Below are 20,167 nucleotides of genomic sequence, written 5' to 3' on the forward strand. Positions count from 1 at the left end.
AGAGCAGATGTCTGAAATAGAGCACAACTTCTCAGGTTTCAGGCAGGGACTGGGCATCTTTTTGCACTGCACCACTTCAAACGTTATCTCTGTCACAGTGAGGAGGTCAAAAGCAGATTGCCATGAATTGTTCTGTGCCTGTTCACCCAGACATTGACCACACCCTTGTAGTAAAGATGTAATTATAATCCCACTGTGGAGCAAGAGGAGGAAAATTAGAAATTTCATATTAAAAACATAACATACAAGGATCAAAGAAAAAAAATCTGTGAGACCATAAGAAAGTAATGAATGGATCCAATGACCTCTTTTGTAATTGTGTTTGTATTTGATAATGATAATTTCGTAAATGTTTCTTGAACTGATCAAGTTAAACGAGGGCATAAACCCTGTGAGATGCAGTGCAGTTTTTTCTGTAGTTAAGTACCTCACACTATAATCACTTGTAAAAAAACCAAGTCATTTATGATTCCAAATGTAAATCACATATAATAACGAATTTATGTTTGGATTAATGTTTCGGCAAAGACAGAGCCACTAGAGCAGCAGGAAAATACATTGGTCTTTAAGGCAGGAACAAACCTTCTTTCTCTGTCTTGCCACTTGGTGGTTTAAGTCTGTTGTAAATCCATCTGGTAGACCAGAAAAGTTTCAGAATTGATGGACCAGTTCCATTATGTAACCTAAGACATTTATTCTACACCACACTCTATATATTAAAAAGAAAACCCTCTACCTCATTGCTACCAATAGGAACAAACACTTGTACCTATCCTGATTTGGGAACTTTGCCTCTATGCACTCATTAAATTTTCTGTTTTCCTTCTGAACTTTTTTTCTACCACAATGTTTAAAAATATACAGTTCAATCCTACAATTTTGGAGCTAATGAACATTTCTGCTTAGAGAACTATTCAGTGATGGGTTACATATTTTAGCATTTTCATTATTAATGCAAATTTTACATCCATTAACACAATTGACATTGTTAATTAAGGATAACTATAAGCTAACTTTTAGACTAAAATCTCAGGCACTGGAATGATTTAATTATTGTATGTCAAATTAGCAGAAGAAATCTAGAGTCATGAAATAATGTTTATCCTGGTCTCATAACATCTTTATATTAGAGCTGTGTGTCTACAGGCTTCCTCCTGAGAGAATACTGCATCCTTCTATAACTAAGCGGGTGACCTTACTGCTCCCTGGAGTACCATCCAATTTACCTTCTTGTTAAAATGAATCACTCCCAAGTAAGAATAATCCCTCACTGGATGTTTAGCCTGCTAGCTGCTGCTCTGTTCTGAATGATTGATGATCATATATTTAAATAATTACATCGGTCCTGTTGTTCTAATATTTCATCACAGCTAACAAGAAGATGTGTGTAGATAATTGTATTACAACCTTCCCTCTCTTCAAGTATTTTTCTCCATTAGAAATTAAACATCCCTAAAATAATAAACCACCAAATCTCTCCCCACTAAAATTTAGTAGAGTAAGTCAACATAAATATAATTTTATTTTATAATTCATAACAATCATACATTGAAAGCTAATGTTTTCACAGCTATCTTTGACTAAATATAATTTACACTGTATTTTACATAATGGAAGCAATAAACTTTGCCTTTTCATAGATGAAAATGTAACTAAAAGGTCAGAAGAATTTGCTGTGGAAATTGAAATAATTAAATGGAGGCAATGTAAAAAGGAAATGAGAGATTAAGCACTTGGTACAAATTTCCCTGATGTTGGAGATATTTTGAATAGTTTAGATAATGATGATGATGATAAACCATTTTGTGGAGAGTGTAAAAAGATTTCTCTTGCTTTAAAGCAAAACGTTGCATTCCTGCCACATTGTAGCAACTAAGAATGAGAGAATTATTCTTTTGATAAGAGAACACTGAATAAGCATCCAGAAACCACAGTAACCATATCAATCGTAAGCCATCCCTGGCACTTAGAAGCAAGGCCCTATAGCTTGCTTGATCTCAATTTTGCCCTTCCTTTTTTTCCTAGGGTATTTTCCTCCAGTAAGTAAATTCATGATCAGTAGCCATGGAAAGAAAAAAAAAAAAAACAATGCTGTATTTAGAAACAGAGGTTAAGGTCAAGTCTCCACTTACAAAAAGAAATAAAGAACTAAATCTCAGGCCAAGGTCTCAAGTTTCCCAACTGCTTAGAGGGAAAAAAGTAACAAAAGTAAGTAAAACATTGAACAATGATCTGGTTCAAGCAAGAAGAATAATGTACCAACATTTAATTCAATAATGAATGAGATTATTGACATCATTTATCCACACTACATGGTAACTCCAGATAGTGACTTTCTGCTTTGCGTTAGTTGTATTTGGTAGACCTGGCCAAATAACTTCCTTTATTGTGGGGGAAAAATGTGGAGTCAAAAATTTATGCTGCATTCATTTTACTAAATAGATATTTTATTAGTGCTAATTTCTTACATAGTAGAACCTCCATAGTTGACCATCTCCCTACACTTGCCACCTCAAAGTTGCTTGTCAGAGAAGTTCTGTACCTCCCAGGAATGAATCTGCCTTACTATCCTTCACATACACAAATTGTGGGAAAAGTCCATGGTAAGCACGGGCTTAATTTCAGAGCTCAGACAATTAAATGCATGTGTGCCTAGAAATATAAGTGGTGTATTCTCACAACTGGTGCCACAATGTGCTAGAGATGCTCCTACGAAACGAGGGTGTGGAGGAATGTGTGTGGACGTGGGAAATTCCCTACGATGTATCTCAGTCCTTTTGTGTCTATGAAGTAAATAACCATTCATAGCAGTCATGGATTGATAACAGCAAACTGTCTAGAGACTCAGAGACCTCAGGAATGACAATCTGTTCCCACCAGGTAATGGAAGTAAACAGCAAATTGTTTGCTCTTTTTGTTGTTGATTAGTTTTAGTTCTCTGTGGATTCCAGTTATCAGCCCTTTCTCAGATTCATAGCATGCAAATACCTTCTTCCATTCTGAATGTTGTCTCTTTGCTTTAGATGCTATGGCCTTAGCTGTGCAGAAGCTTTCTAGCTTGATCCTGTCTCATTTATTTATTTTTGGTGTTGCTGCAATTGCCAAGGGCATCTTCTTCATAAAATCTTTTCCCACGCTGTAATTGTCAAGAGTTTTTCAGTGGGCAAGAGCATGAACAGAACAAGAAGACAGACAAATGGCCAACAAAACATGAAAAATGCTTATTGTTCATAATCATCACAACAATGCAAATCAAAAACATCTTGAGATGTCACCTAAACCCAATGAGAATAGCTGTATCACAAAGACCCAACAGTGTAGATACTGGTATGAATGTGAAAAGGAGGGAACACTTTTACACTGCTAGTTCAACTTCAAACAAATACAGCCTCTTTGGAAAGAAGTGTGGAGAATCCCCAACGAGCTAAAAGTAGATCTTCCATTTGATCTCACAATCCTATTACTAGATATCTACATGGAAGTGAAAAATCATTTTACTATAAGGACATTTGCACTAAAAAACATATCATAGTTCAATTCGCAATTACCAAAATGTGGAAGCAACCCAAGTGCCCATCAACTCATGATGGATTAATAAACTGAAATAATATAATAATATTAATTATTATTCAAATCAAAATGAAATAATATATATTTTATATATAATATATAATAATATATAAATAATATGTATTATTTCATTTTGATTTGAATAATAATAATATTACTTAGACACACACACGTACATACGTACATACCATGGAATACTACTCAGACATAAAAAGATGGAGACTTTGCATCTTTTGTACTAACCTGGACGGACTTAAAGAACATTATCTTAGTAAAATATCATAAGAATTGAAAAGCAAGTATCCAATGTACTCAGTACTAATCTGAAAATGATAGATCAAAAACTACAGGCCCACACGAGAGAAAAACACAAATCCAACTGGGGAGCGGGGAGGAGGATTAATAAGCTCTCACCTAATGGACACAATGGGAGGGTATACAACCCTGGGTGAAGGGCTCTATTTGGACTTTAGCTAACAAATGCAAAGACTGTAACCTAATGGTTTGTACCCTTATATTAATCTGAAATTAAAAAATAGAAACAAAAACAAACAAAATGTTCACTAAGGTAATGAGTCTCTAAGATGAAGGTAGAGAAAGAAGGTGTTGGATATGAATTGCAGCCTCTATCTATAGTGTAGCAGGAAACCGACTCAGACAGAAGACTCCAGGCACCAGTTGATCAGAGGAAGCGGGTTTATTCAGCCAGGGGTACTCGGAACACCAGCGTGTTTCCCAAAACCGAGCCCCCTGACTCAATCTCTTGCCTCTCTTTTATCCACCTTTCAGGGTGGGAGTGCATGTGAGGGTCATAAGACAGAGAGTGAGGGTCATAAAATAAAGAATGAGACATAACATTATAGATTACAATCTAGGCCCCGAGTATGTCAGGGGAGAAACACGCAGACAACGGAAACGCCTGCAGCTTGGCTGAGACCTACACAGGGTGGCCAGGACAGACTCTCTTGAACTACTTTTACTTTTCTCACCTCAATAGCAGCAGCTAAATGCAACTAACTCTCCCATTGCCTCTTACCTTAGATATTGAGTATAAGCATGATTTTGAAACTCCAATGACAGAATGGAATCAATATTGGGCACGAGCATGTCTGAACAATGCAAGAGGTAGACAGCAGTGATGCTATTGATAAAGTGTGCCCCGTATTCCTTCGGCTCACCTCTATACTTACCTGTAAATGTGGAGAACAAATAGTGTTCATCACCATCTCTCAGTGGAACTGTCCAGAGGCATATCCAACACCGTTTCTCAGAGAGTACTCAGCAGAATTGAGCCCTACGATGCAGTCATTGACCTACCTGATGTTGGCTTTTACTTTCTTTCAGTATTACTTTCCCTATTCCCTCACTTTCATTTCATTGAAATAGCTGCTAAATAAAATACATGCACAGGTTTTATATCATGCTACTTTTAAAGGAACCACAAACTAAGATAATAACGAAACCAGAAATTTGTTGTTAGGTGTCAGGAAGCTCTTTAAATAGCATTTTCTAATTTGCTCCCAGTCCTGGAAGTTCTTTACAACCTTTCAGAACTATAGCTGAAAAATTGCAATTGTTCATTGCACTGATGGTCTCAGAAAACTAGTAACAAAATCATCTCCTATAGAGAGGAAAACATTTTAACCTCATGATTTTATTACAGTTGGAAACTGATAGATTAAGTTATTTTTTATTCTTAATATAATAACTACTTTGGTAGTCGTGAAGAAAGTTAACTCACACACACACAAACCATTTGAATCTACTCTCTTGAGGTCAAAATGGTTTAAATAGATTCAAAGAACATATACATTTAGCTCCTTAGTTTTAAAAATATTCTGTGATATTTATGTTGAAATACACATAGGAAACTAGGTAGAGATCATAAAATGCAAACTTATTTCAGTTGAGTAGTTATTTGGTTTTTCATATGCTAACTAGAGGGTAGGTATCATAAGGTTTCAGGTGGAGATGAGAAGAGCAAGATACTTCTCCTCTTTTTATCTCTTCTAATATAAAATATAAAGATTAATAAATTGAATATTGAAAGGTGGTTCATATGTGGGAAGTTTTAATAAGAAGAGTTTCAGCAAACAAACAAAGAAAACATCTCTTCACCAGTGCCTCGTGGCAAAGTGCCTGATGAGGTTTACATTATGCCTATCGCTGATAAAGCAGACATTTAGTTTTGGTTTGCTTTGCTTTAGTAATCAGGGGTCCTCAAACTTTTTAAACAGGGGGCCAGTTCACTGTCCCTCAGACCGCTGGAAGGCCAGACTGCGGGCCCTGGGAGGAGTTGGCTGCTAAGCAGGACAGGCAGCGGCAAAAACACCCGGCAGGCTGGATAAATGTCCTAGGCAGGCCACATGTGGCCCACAGGCCATAGTTTGAGGTGCCTGCTTTAGTTTGTTTGGTTTCTAATGGAAAAAGAAAAAAAATCAAAATGTGAACGACCTGAAAATTTCAAAATCAATATTTTAAGTTCAAAACTCCCATTTCATTAAATACAATCGATATTGCTTTAAGTCTGCAGCATCCTGAAACCTTGATAACTTTTTCCCCTATCATACCTCTACATTCCATAATTGTTTTACTAATATCATTGGTTAGATAATTCCATCATTTTCATAGTAGTTAAATTGTACAGGAGAGTAGAATGAAAGTGCATGTTCTCAGACCCAACTGGTAAGATATGACAGAGGAACCTAGTTACAGTTCATTGTACCCAGAAGAATACTATTACCAGAAAAAAATAACTATTGATATGATTTCTAGGAAAAATGAACATAGACAAGTGGCATGCCCTCAAATTCTTAGTGTTTTTTACCAGGTACATCAAATATCAAAGTTTCTACAATATAAATGTACAAAGTTCAAATATTCTACTGATTTATTTCAAAGAACCAGATTTGGAATTATATTTTGTCATTTTCATAAACATTTATTATAGGAAAATAATGCACCTATGATTCAATAATATAGTATTAATCATTTAATAATTGTAGTATTTTTCTTCCTTCAGAAATTTAATATTCATACAACTCTATGGGAGGACTAAGGAAAATGTTAGTTTACAACCTTTGTTTTCTACCTAAAAACTACTGTGCCTTTACATTGACATTCCTATGGTAATGAGGTAGTTCTAAAGTAGATTCTTAAGGAACTGTATGCATGCCACATTCTTAAGAATCAGCAATGATGTGAAATGAATATTCAAAGAAGTTACAAATCTCTATACGCTACTTCTGCAAGACTAGTTGAGTGCCTTGTTAACATAGGCAGAGTTTTCAATCCTAAAGTATAAATTCAAGCCATCTAAGAAATCTTACACAGATGAGGCCCACTCACTGCAGGGAAATCTAGGCAAAATGAGATCAAGGCGGTAAAACATTAAAATAGTTACATTTCAAAAGCATCTCTCTCATGACTGAGTGGTTCTTTTCAACTGAACTATTTCTAGACATTGTGAGTTAGAGAAAAGCATAGCTTAAGATGATATTCTATCGAGGCTTAGGAAGATATTTTTGATTCCACATTATATGTAATAAAGAAAAATATTAGGTAAAATGAAAGACTGAACTGAATCTAATAGATCCCGTAAATCAGGTATCTGAGCAGACTATAATGAAACAAAACTTCAAGTCATATCATAGCCATATATTTCTTCGTGAAGCCTTTTAAAGAAAAAGGAAATGCTTGGGGAATTGAAAACTGAGACTTGATGGGAATATGAAAGTTACTAAAAAAAGAACTTATGTAATATAGCTAAATGGATAAAAGTATTCAATATATTTTCATAGAAAGGTCTTTAACTATTTCTGCAAAACGAATTGCCAAATTTATCTTGGATTTTCAGGAGCTATTTCTATATTTTAAAGATTTTTTTCTTTATTTAAATTTTCACAGGTAGGATATGGACTAGTCTTACGATGGGAGATTTCCAGAAGTAACATGCAGTATGGCAATGAAGCGGTAGATTTATCTTCTTAAAAAGGCTTATTAAAATATTAAACAAAACATAGACAGGGCCATAATGCCTACCCTGCTAAAGAAAAGAACAATATATGTCATAAGATAACAATATATGTCTTGCATAATAAGGCTCTATTTTCTGATTAGTGAATAGCACAGAAAGTCTCTAAAGCATAAATTTGGGAAAATTTTCTTTTATATTTGCCAATCTATGTACATTGTTTTGGGAATATTAGGACGTCCACCACAAGATTTTTAGATTTAACTTTACAAAGCCAGAAATCATTAGATTGTTACTTTTACGAGACCTGTGCCTTCAAGCCTAGTAAGCTGTCACCAGATGTAGTCCTACCAAATACTATGGAACATCATTTTAAATTCAACGCTTGGCCATCATCACAGATTTTAATCCTTTCTATTTTTAAAAGAAAGGCTTATCAAATATTAAAGACAATATATAGTTTTCAAAACCCTTTAAGGTTGCACACTTTTGTTTGACTCCAGATTTCAAAGCAGTATGTATCCTTAAGGATTATTGTTCTGCTGTAGAACTTAAAGTTGGAGTACTGGGATGCATATGTGGTAGGATGTGGTAGGATGGAACCTCCATCCTGTGGTCAGGATCCTTCATGGTGATAGCTTCAAAGCTCACACCTTACTTGGCACACAGAAACGTATATATTATGGAAAAAATTACCACCTGATGCTTTTAAAAACAGTGGCAAAAAATGTTACTGGGATAGAAAATGAAATTTTGAAGAAAAAAAATATAGAGAGTAATCCTGAATCAGAAAGAGTATTTGAACTCCATATGCCTGCCAAAGTTATCATTCATTTTCTACAAAAATATCTCTGTAATCTAGTTTGCTTATCCTTTTTTTTCCTTATCAAAGGTTTCTTCCCGACTTTTATAATCCCAAAGCAGAGATATAATATCATATTGAATTCTGAATTTAGGTGGGTATAGTAAAGCTGTCTTTAAATTATGACTTGGAAGTAGGTATTTTATAGGTAGCATAGACTTTACTTTTGTGGTATACTTAGTCCCAGATCAGAAAAAAATTAATGTTTTGTGGACCTTACAGACCAATTCATTTTGTTTATGGATGGAAGCCCATGATTTTATGTCTTTCTCTCAAAGTCACAAATGCTAAGTTTCTTTGAACCATTCTACTAGCTTGTTTGGAACTATATCTCCATCTATAGATAATTATTAATTAATCAATAGATTAATTTTCCAGCATCTTTTGACTTGAAAATTCACATTACCAATAATTTTCTTTAAATCATTATCAAAGTTTATATTTTACTACAGTTTTTTTGCATACTTATTATCCTCACAGAGTAAAAAATATTTTATCATTTTTGATCACACTTTCTTAATGACATTGCAACCAAATTCACGCCACTGACAGAAAAACAGAGGAAAGTCAGATGATCACTTTAATAGACACAGAAATACTTTTGATCACAGTTTAATATCTATTGATTAAAAACATCCTAGAAAAGCAAGAATAGAGGTGATGTCAATCTGATAAAGAATATCTATGTAATCCCTATGCCAATATTAAACCGTCCTTATGGTGAATTGGTAAATGATTGAATAATTATACATAATACAAGTATTCCTACAATTATCATATGTAATGGATATCAGGAGTCTTATGCAATGGAATAAGAACAATAATGAATTAAGATAATTATAGTTTGTTTACATAGTAAAGTATTACTTAGCAATGAAAATGAATGAGCTAGTGCTTCATGCAACAACATAGATGAATCTTGCAAACAAAATTTAAGTCAAATGAAGCCAGTCACAAAAGAAAATTATTTTTATTTATATAAAGTTCAAAAGTAGTTCAGCAAGGTGACCGAATAGGAAGCTTCCCCTTCCTATTCTACTCTCCCCTAGAGAAAGTTCAACAAGCAACTATTCTTAGAATAGAACATCTTTTTGTAAACTTCAGCATTCGGAAATAAGCTTGAGACACCCAAGCAGTCTGTAGAACTGAATACAATTTGAATCTAAAGGGTATTTCCCTCTGAACATGTCACTCACTTCTCCCCCTCATTTCAGCACAATGTCAGATTCTCCTGAGCCCACAGCTTCTACAGAAGGAAAACAGAACAAAGACATCCCTCCAGTTTCCCTAACATTCCCAATCACTTCCCAGGAAAACCATTCTGGCCGCACCTGCAGAGGAAACCGGGGGAAAGAGCACAGCTAGATGCCAGCTAGACAACCCTCCCCACCCCAGATCAGATGTAAACAAACAAAGGAGGCAGAGGAGAGTGAACAACAGGAAGATCTTGGTGTTATCTCTACCCTCCTGCTGGCTGTGTAGCGAGCTCAGTGGCAGATACCAGCCAACTTCATAGCCCACCAGCAAAGCTGAGGTGGTTGCCTTCAGAAGCAGGGAGGATACTTTAACATAGCTTGATTCCCTAGATTATTAGTTTCCCTGCCCAACCTCAGACCCCACCTTAACAATCCTACCTATGCAGGGAGAAACCTGCCTCTACCCATTTTGGAGAAGCAAAAAGGATAGAACAGTTTGACTCAGGAAGTCATGTAGCAGATTCACTTAGCTGAAAAGCACTCCCAAGGTCCCCACCAAGTCAGGGTGACTTTCACTTCTGTGAATCCTCAGGAGTATAGGGACTGTAATCTGGGAAGTTAAGCAGCAGCAGCAGCAGCTCCAATCAGCCAAAAAGCTCACCAATAACTCTTTCCAAGTAGGGAAATACTCACCTCTGTATCATTTGGGGCCAGACCTCCTTGAAATGGGAAATCATGTAGCTGCTCAGCTCAGCCAAAAGCATCTCATAGTTCCATGTTGATATTAAGGAAATCCTCAATCATGTATTTCTAAGGAGCATAGCTGCTGTGTAACCACAGAGCCCAAACTTTATCCCAGACAAATATTCCAAAACTAAATATTCCAAACAGTGGAATTAGCATATTTATCCAGGGGATATACCTCGTTACTAGCCTGAACAGAAGCCATCTCCCCACTCAGCCAGCTATTCTGCTTGGAGATGGTCTTACTAGACATGAGATCCCAGCCAAATGCTCCATCCAACATCACCATAACATCACAGGCACTGACCCAGCAGACTAAGATACTCAAAACAAGTTGACCCTGTTCGGAGTCATCTCCAGGTGCCCTTCTAGATTCACAGGCTAGACTACATAGTGATGATCTATTCTTGCCAAAAAACACCTGTAAAGGCCAGAAGAGGCTGTTTCCTCAAATGCACAGGCAGCAATATAAGGACACAGGTTAATGAAAAGTCAAGGATTAATGACACTTTTACAAGAAATGAATAAACCTCCAATAATGGACCCCAAAGATATGGAGATTGATGAAACGTGTGACAAAACAGTCAAACTAATATAAAAAAAACTTCAGTAAAGTACAGAATTTAGAGATAGAAAATTTAATATCATTTGGAACATATTATATGAAAAAGTGAGAAATTTTACAAAGAAATAGTGACAATTTTTTATCCTTAGAATAAAGAATACGTGACTATCCTGATAAAATTAATATTAATTAATTAATTAATTTTCAACAGAAAACTCAATCAAGCAAAGGATAAATTCACTCAGCAGAACAAAAGAAGCAAACAAAAAATAAAGCCTACAGAAATTAAAAATCATCATCCAAAGGCCAAACCTATGTATAAGAGGATCTGTGGAAGGAGGAAAAAAGAAAAGTTCCAGAAAGCATAGATAACAAAATAATGGCTGAAAACTTCTCTAATCTGAGGCTATATACCAACCCCGGTGTACCAAAAGAGGAGTACAATGAACACAAAATAATCAAACTATTAAAAATTGAAGGCCAAGAAAAGATTTAAGACCAGCAAGAAATGCTAAACACATGAAGTAAAAAGTCGTGTCACTAAAACTATCAGCAGAAACAGGTTTCTCAACAGAAACCTCACAGGCCACACGAGAAGAGGAGGATATATTCAAACTCGTAAAGGAAAAATTGCATATAGGATGTTATAGTCAAACTGTTAAAGGAAAAATAATAGGGTGATATATTCAAATTATGAAGGAAAAATAAACTATCTTTAATAAGTGAGAAAAAAGAAAAAATTTCCTGAATGAACAAGAACTAAATGTATTCATCACCACTAGACTAACTAAGGGAAGTTCTTTAAATTGAAATGAACATAACAAACCAACCAACCCTGCCAATTAATAACATGAAAAATAGAAAAGGAGACATCTCAAAAAGCATATTAAAATGGGACAGGCCCAGAGAGATATTTCCCAAAAAAAGACATATGATGGCCAACAGATACATGAAAAAATATTTCACATCAACACAATATCAGGAAAATGCAAATATAATAATTATGTCAAACACATATCATGCTTAATGTATGCATTGCCCTAAGTGCTTTCTATGTTCACATATTTAAAAAATTCTATGAGCCTATTATTATCTTCTATTTCACATGAGATGACAGTGTACAGGGAACACAGGAGACTAGATATGTGCCTTTTCCAACGTCATAGGTAAGTTTATAGCATAAGCCATTATGAATCCAACTACATACATGGGATGAAGAGAACACATGACTTCCCAGGGGCATCATGCACACATTTGAGATTGTCTTTATTGTTTCATGATACAGACATAGGTACTATTTTGCTGTAAAATATTTTCCTGGCCACTACTGACTTCTTCCCTCTGTGTGTTGATTTTTCCACCCTCATTGTTTGTCTCTGCAATCTTTCCTTATTCTTCAACAACAGTCCTCAGGTTGTTGTTATTGTTGTTGTTGTTGATGTGAAATCACGATCAAGAGTCCTCAAAATATAGTCCTAAATGGTGCACACCTTTGCTACCTCCTGGTTCTCCAGGAAAATAGGGAGGGAGGACAAATGCATTTCAAAAAAATCTTCTAATTGACGTCTACCATCACAAGAGATGAAGCATATGACAACCTTGCTGTGTTTTCTGCATATATTGAGTTGTGTCTTGATAAGAGAGAACTTAAATTATTTGATTTAAGATAATTTTTGCCTTTCCAGTTAATATGGAGGTCATGATGAGAAAAAGAACAAAAGAGAAGGAGAAGGATTAAACAGCCAGAGCTGATGTGCATTTTTCAGGCTGCGCAGAATAAATACAATAATTACTTGTGCTTTAATTGGTAAACTTTTTAAAGAATTTAGTACTAGTCTTTGTAATACATAGCATTCAGTAGGTCTTGGGGATACAGATACAATTTCTCTTCTCATGCCTCTTCCATGTAAATACGTGAGGGACGGACTCTTACAGTACTGTGATATTAGGTATGATTTCCATTTTCTCTAGATTTTTTAATTTGTTGGCCTATAATTGTTCTTAATAGTCTCCAATGATGCTTTATCTTTCTGTTGTATCAGTAGTAAAGTCACTTTTTATGGTTCTGATTTATTTGAGTCTTCTCTTTTTTTTCCTTAGTTAATACTTTGTCAATTTTGATTATATTTTCAAAACTAACTTTATTTCCTTGTTCTTTTGTATTTTATTTACTCTTCATTTTATTTCTACACTGATTTTTATTATTTATTTTTTTCCTACTAATTTGGGGTTAGGTTTGTTCTTGCTTTTCTAATTCCTTGAGACACTTGTTCATGTTGTTTATTTCAAATCTTTGTTCTTTATTAATGTAGGTATTTACTGCTATAAACTTCCCCTAAATATTACTTTTATGTATCCCATAATTTTGGTATGTGGTGATTAGATTTTCAATTATTTCAAGAAATTTTTAATCTTTACTTTAAATTTCTTTTTCTTTGGTGTCGGTTGCTAGAAAGTTACTTTTTTTTTGTTTTTTTTTTTTTAGTGTTGTATTTTCTTGCTCTTCCATGTTTCTCCTACGTTGGTATCTGCACATCTTGTGGAATACATGTTCCTCTAGTTTTATGGAATAATGTTTGTAGGGAAAGACTTTTCCTCCTAGATGTGACCTATCGTGTTGCTTTGGTGTTTGGTTGTGTATGGGTGCAGTGATGTCACTTTTGCATCATTTGCTTTGACTGTGATCAATGTCAGCAATGTCTTCAAAGACCTCAATGGTGTTCATAAAGGAAGTGAACAGCCTTGCTGGAGGCTGGTTCACTAAGATTAGGGGGCAACAAGCAGGTGTGTTCTTGTGCCTCAAGGGGAATATGCTCAATTCTTGGTAACTGTCATTCAGGGAGACAAGGGGCTGGCTACTGACACCAGCTGGCTGGCTCCTAGGTACTGAGGTATACACCTCTCAATTCCTCCCATTTTGAGAGTAGCCCTTGCACTGTTTCCTGGGACTTGTGATACCACAGAGCCTCCGGAGCCAGGGTCACGGATGTACTACTGAGTTTAGCAGGACTTATGGCATCACGGTCCTTAGGGTGGGTGTGATGGAATGATAGAATGAGTGACCCCATGATGTGGGATTTCAGGGGATATGGGGCTTCAAGTTAGTATGCAGTCCAGCATACTCAAATGATGTCACTCTCAAAATAATGCCATTCTGCAATAGCTTGGGTCACAGGCAGTCAGGGAATCCCTTGTGAGTTTGCTTTCTGGAGAAATGCCATAACATGACCTCTGGACAGCTTCTTATACTGGGCTCAGAGCTTGTGAGGAATGTTGGGTTCTTCTATACCAAGGATTGCAGGCATCTGCAGTGATAATGAGGACCGGTGGGGATCTTTGGCTTACCTTTTCCTCACAATGGGGTTTTTATCCTGGCTCTGGGCAGATCCTGTCTGGGTTCTTCACTACCCTCTCTACGCTAGCACCCCAAGTTTCTGTTTCTCAGAGGGGCTTTGTTCCTTCCTTTATGAATTTCCTTGTGCACTCTTAGACACACTACTCAAGGTGGGGTCATCTATTTGTTATTTTTGTCTTTGTTTGGGAAAGAGAGGAACACTTGGCACTTCTAGTAAACTATATTGATTATGTACATATCTTATATAAAAGTATAAATGTATTTTATGTTAGAGAGAGGGAAAGGAGTGGGTGGGATGAGAGAGAGAGAGAGAAAGAGAGAAAAAAGCAGATCAGGGAGATGTCATGGCATCCCAAGGAGAGGAAGAATGCCCACCATGTGTGCATATCTCTTAAAATTATAATGATATCTTTGAATCTCAAATTTTCATGAGAGGAAAATGCTCTGTTAGTCTTTTGTTTTTTTCAATAGAGCATGTGAATTAAAATCACGAGGATTATAAATAACCCATGCTGTTCCAAAGCAGAACTAACAGAGCATTAGTAATGCCATTAAAGGTAGCCATGAAAATATATTATGCCTACATTGATTGATTTTTCTACATGTTTTTACGCATAGGCCATTTTAAGCTCCAATGACTGTCAGTATTTTACTATTCACTGGATACCATCTGTAAAATAAAGAAATACAGATAATTTAGTCTTTGCTTATTTTTTTTGATCTATTCGCATCACTATGTCTTCTTAACTTTTAAGTGTTAAAAAGAAAAAATTCTAATGTGATCTTGTTTTAAGTTACTATTTGTCTATGCTAAATTAATAGGAATTAATTCAGAAAACTTGGAAAACACATCAAAGACAAATCACTCACATTCATATCAAACACTTTAGATATTATTCATTGCTTTAATAAAAAATTTCAACAAAATTTAGATTAATTTTTTGCCTTAAATTAATTTGTTTAGATTTGTAAGTGTAATACCATGTCTATATTTTAAAGATATTTCATTTGTCCAGGAAGGTAACAACATTTTTATTTGTATTCACATGTTCATCATTATATTTCTTGATTTTTTAGGAGTTAGACTAATGAAAACAGTTTAATTTTCATCTATTTTTTTTTAAGAGAAGTAGTCTTCCTCTGTCATCCAGGTTGAAATACAGTGGCACAATCATAGCTCACTGAAGCCTTGACTACCTGGAATTAAACACTCTTCTTGCCTCAACCTCCTGAGTAGCTGGGACTACAGGTTCAAGCCACAACACAGGGCTTATTCATCCTTTTATTAGTAATTTTTTATCTTCTTTTTTCTGAAAGAGACTATTTTATGTTCAATTATCATCATAAACATATTCGTTCATTGTATTTATCAATGAATAGCTGGGATTTTACCTTTATTCTCTAAGAATCACCTAAACAATAGAGTCTTGTTTCACTTGGAGGAGAGAAAGGAAAAAGTACCTTCCCAAATAAGAAATTTGTTTATTGCACACTAAAAAAATTTACCTTGATTATTAAACTCAACTGTGGATGCTACTTTGGTCTACAACAACTGTTCAAAAATATAAATAAGAACTGCTTAGAGTTCTTCTTGTAATTTTGGTTGCTATTTTTTATTTGCCTGAAAAGAAAGAAATTGCAAGCATCATAAATGGAATAGCCAAAGCTCCAAACATTTGAAAAATATTCCTTCTTTACACACCTCAAGTAAAAACACATGACCCTAAATTAAAAAAAAAAAAAAAGAAAGAAAGAAAGATTTCAGTTTTACTAAAGAAAATTTTCATAATCAAGGTAGACTTAAGGTCATAATTGAGACATCATACAGATCATTTTTCAATCTGAATAATGTTTCTTATTCTTTTAAAACAGTATTTTAAAATACGTTTACTTTATTACATATAAATCTGTACAAGTTGAAAATATACTATATCATAAGACTAAAGAGACATTTCTCTGGGGGAATTTGAAAATGTTGGTTTAGAAATTTAATTATTTCAACAGAGAAAAAGGTTGCTCCTTTACTACAGTTACTGCATAAACAGTATCTTCCATATTAAATTTATCATTATATCTAGCACATATAATTTCTTATGTTAGTTGTTTCCTTCTGTCATGTCATCAAAATTAATGACTGTCTTCTTTATGATAGAAATATTGTACCATAAGGAAAATGTCAACTATAATGGTGCTGTTTGTCATGGTAAAAAGGTGGTTCCAAATCCTGAGAAGAGGAAATTATGTTTAATGCACCAAAGTATGATATTTCAGACATGTCATAACATTTATGTTTATTATCCATAGATAGTATTGGGAGTTTTTTAGTTGAAGCAAGAACATAACTTATACCTCCTCAAATATGAGAATGTGAATACATAATTTTTATTTTTAAAATATGTACATTAATAATAAACATGTAATTAGCCATTTCTAAGTTCCCCTTTCAGAAACTCAGAGATTTCTCTGTATGTTAACGGTGTGTAGGAGATGAAGTGTTATTTTAACCCACTGTATACTTCCACTGACCTGAAATCCTTAGCAAAGTTTATTATTTAAAAATATGTATTGGATGATCTGAGTTGCAAGAAAATTGGAAGATATCTACCACTGACTAATTTTTCTGATGACACCTGTGACTGGAGCTAAATTAAAATAGGAAATGTAAATTATCTGTTCATTGAGCATATTTTAAAATCTTTATCAAAGAGGTGATAAACCTATTTAAAGAATGAAGGGATTTATTGTGTCGTTCAGTTAAGTGTTACTTTATTTTTGATCTGGTGGCTTTGTGTTGGGGAAAGTAGGAAGGATAGTAGCTTCCTTTTCTGTTTCCAGAAAATTCAGATATCAATAATCTCTGTAAAAGTGTCTTTCTAATAATTTAAGTACAGAAAATTAGATCAAATTCATTGTTTAAATATGGGAGCTGTATTAATAAAAATTAGTAAAAGAAAGAAATCAATCAGACTTACATTAGAAGCTCTGTTTGTTGATGCAGTTACAATGTGCCAGTTGCTTGTTGAATTGACTTGACATTTTATTTAATCTTTAGCTTTTGGAATACTAAGTGAAAGAAATGAAACCTGAGTTTTTATGTACTGTACTTTAAAGTTAGGTTTATTTGGGTATAATTTACATGTAGATAAGCTCACTCTTTCTATGTAGTTTGGTGAATTTTTACAAGGGTCTACAATTCCAGAATTACTCCATTAACAAAGAACATCTCTATTGCCTTCAAAAGATTTCTGCCCATGGCCCTTTGCAAATAATCTCTTGTCACCATCAGTATCTGGAAACCACTGACCTAATTTCTATTCCCATGGTTTTACCTTTTCCTGAATGCCAATAGATCACACTGTAGATAGCACTTCATTTGTCTGTCCTTTTGTTTTTATCTTGATTTTTTTTAGAGAGTCTTACTTTGTCACCCTCAGTAGAGTGCTCTGATGTCACAGCTCACAGAAACCTCCAGCTCTTGGGCTTAGGCAATTCTCTTGCCTCAGCTTCCCGAGTATCTGGGACTACTAGCACCCACCACAACACCCAGCTATTTTTTGTTGCAGTTTGTCCGGGCTGGACTCCAACCTGCCACCCTTGGTATATGGGGCTGGTGCCCTACTCAATGAGCCACAGGCGCCACCCTGTCTTCTTTTTGTACATGCTTTTGACATTCAACTATATTGTTGCATGTATTGAGAGTTGGTAAATTTAGGAGTGTTTTAACTGGGCTTTTAATTTTAAGCAAGACCAGTTTATCAATTATTTTCCTCATGGATCTTGTCTTTGATGTTGTATACAAAAAGTCATTATGCTCAGGATCTTTTCCATTTTCTCTATGTTGCTCTCTAGGAGTTTTATAATTTGGGGTTGTATATTTAGGTCTATGATCCATTTTTAGTTAATTTGAGAGATATAAGATCTGTGTCTAGATTCAGGTTTTTGCATGAGATTATATCCATGTGAGTCTATTTCTGGGCTCTCTCTTCTGTTACATGGATCTATTGCTCTACTCCTTTGCCAACATCATACTGTCTTGATGGTGTCTATAGCTTTATAGTAAGCTTTACGGCTAATGCTTCTATAGCTTCATAATGAGTCTCAAGGCTAAAGAGTGAAGTTCTCTGACTTTGTTTTTCTTCGATATTGTGTTGACTATTCTAGGCCTTTTGACTTTTTCTATAAAACTTAGAATTACTTTGGCAATATCAAAAAAATAATTTGCTGGGGTATTTATTGGAACTGCATTTAATCTGTAAATCAACTTGGGAAGAACTGACTTGAAAATATTGAGTGAATATTCCTATGAACATTAAATAACTTTCCATTTATTTAATTATTTTTTGATTTCTTACATCACAGTTTTGTACTTTCCCTCATATAAATCTTGCACATATTTTGTGAGATATATAAGTAAGTATTTCATTTTTGGGACATTCTAAAAGAAATAATATTGTCCTTTTAATTTTAATTTCTTGGTATTAATTCCTGGTATTATATCAAAGCACTTGACTCTTATACACTAATTTTGTATTCTACAACCTTGCTATAACCACTTAATAAGTTGAAAGTTTGTTTGTTGATTCTTTCAGATTGTCTTAATGAACAATCATATCATCTTTGAGCAGAATTTTATGTTTTCTTTCTCAAAGTATGTAAGTTTTCTACTCTTTTCTTGTCATGCTGCATTAGCCACAATCTCTCTCTCTTTTTTTAATTGTTGAGGATTAATTGAGGGTACAAAGAACCAGGTTACACTGACTGCTTTGTTAGGTAAAGTCCCTCTTATAGTTTTTCCAATTCCATAAGATAGTTTGTGAATTCGGTGATTAGCTCTCTTTCTGTTTTTTGGATGTGGGCATCTAAAGTGATAAATTTTCCTCTCAGGACTGCTTTTATCCCACAGGTTTTGATAGTTTGTCTTCATTGTTGTTATGCTCAAGGAAGTTAATGATTTCCTCTTTTATTTCTTCCTGCACCCAACTGTCATTCAACTGAAGGTTGTTTAATTTCCATGCCTTCGTATGGGGTTGAACATTTTTGTTGGAGTTGAGTTCCACCTTTATTGCCTTATGGTCTGAGAAGATACAAGGTAAAATTTCAATTCTTTTGATTCTGTTGAGGTTTGTTTTGTGTCCTGGGATATGTTCAATTTTGGAGACTGTTCCATGGGGTGATGAGAAGGATGTATATTCTTTATCTTTGGGATGGAGTGCTCTATATGCGTCTATCAATCATAGTTGTTCTGGGGTCTCATTTAAGTCCCTTGTATCTTTGTTTAGTTTCTGTTTAGAGCAGTGGTTCTCAACCTTCTTAATGCTGCGATGTATTTTCATTGTTACAAAGGGGTCGCAATCCACAGGTTGAGAATAGCTGGTTTAGAGGATCTGTTCTGCTCTGTAAGAGGAGTGTTAAAGTCCCCTGATAATCATGGTGTTATGTGCTCTCATATTGCTCAGACTAATTAAGACCTGTTTTGGGAATCTGGGAGCATTTAAGTTGGATGCATATATATTTAGAATTGAAATGTCTTCTTGTTGTATTTTTCCCTTGACCAATATGATGTGTCCATCTTTGTCTTTTTTCACTTTGGTTGCTTTAAATCCACTTGTATCTGTAATTAAGATTGGAATTCCTCGTCTCTTCTGAATTCCATTTGCTTGAAAAATTGTCTTCCATTCCTTAACCCTGAGTTTTAATTTGTCCTTTGAGGACAGATGTGTTTCCTGCAGCAAATAGATGGCTTGTGGTTTTTTTAATCCAATCAGCCAGTCTATGCCTCTTCAGTGGAGAATTCAAGCCCCACATTATCATTTATTGAGATAATTGGTAAGTGTGGTAGCATTCTATTCATCTTATTTTGTAAAAGTCCATTGCTTAGTTTTAACTTTTTTTTTTTTTTTTT

This window comes from Otolemur garnettii, unplaced genomic scaffold, assembly GCF_000181295.1.
Source record: "Otolemur garnettii isolate 467f Iridium unplaced genomic scaffold, OtoGar3 scaffold00076, whole genome shotgun sequence".
Classification (NCBI taxonomy): Eukaryota; Metazoa; Chordata; class Mammalia; order Primates; family Galagidae; genus Otolemur; species Otolemur garnettii.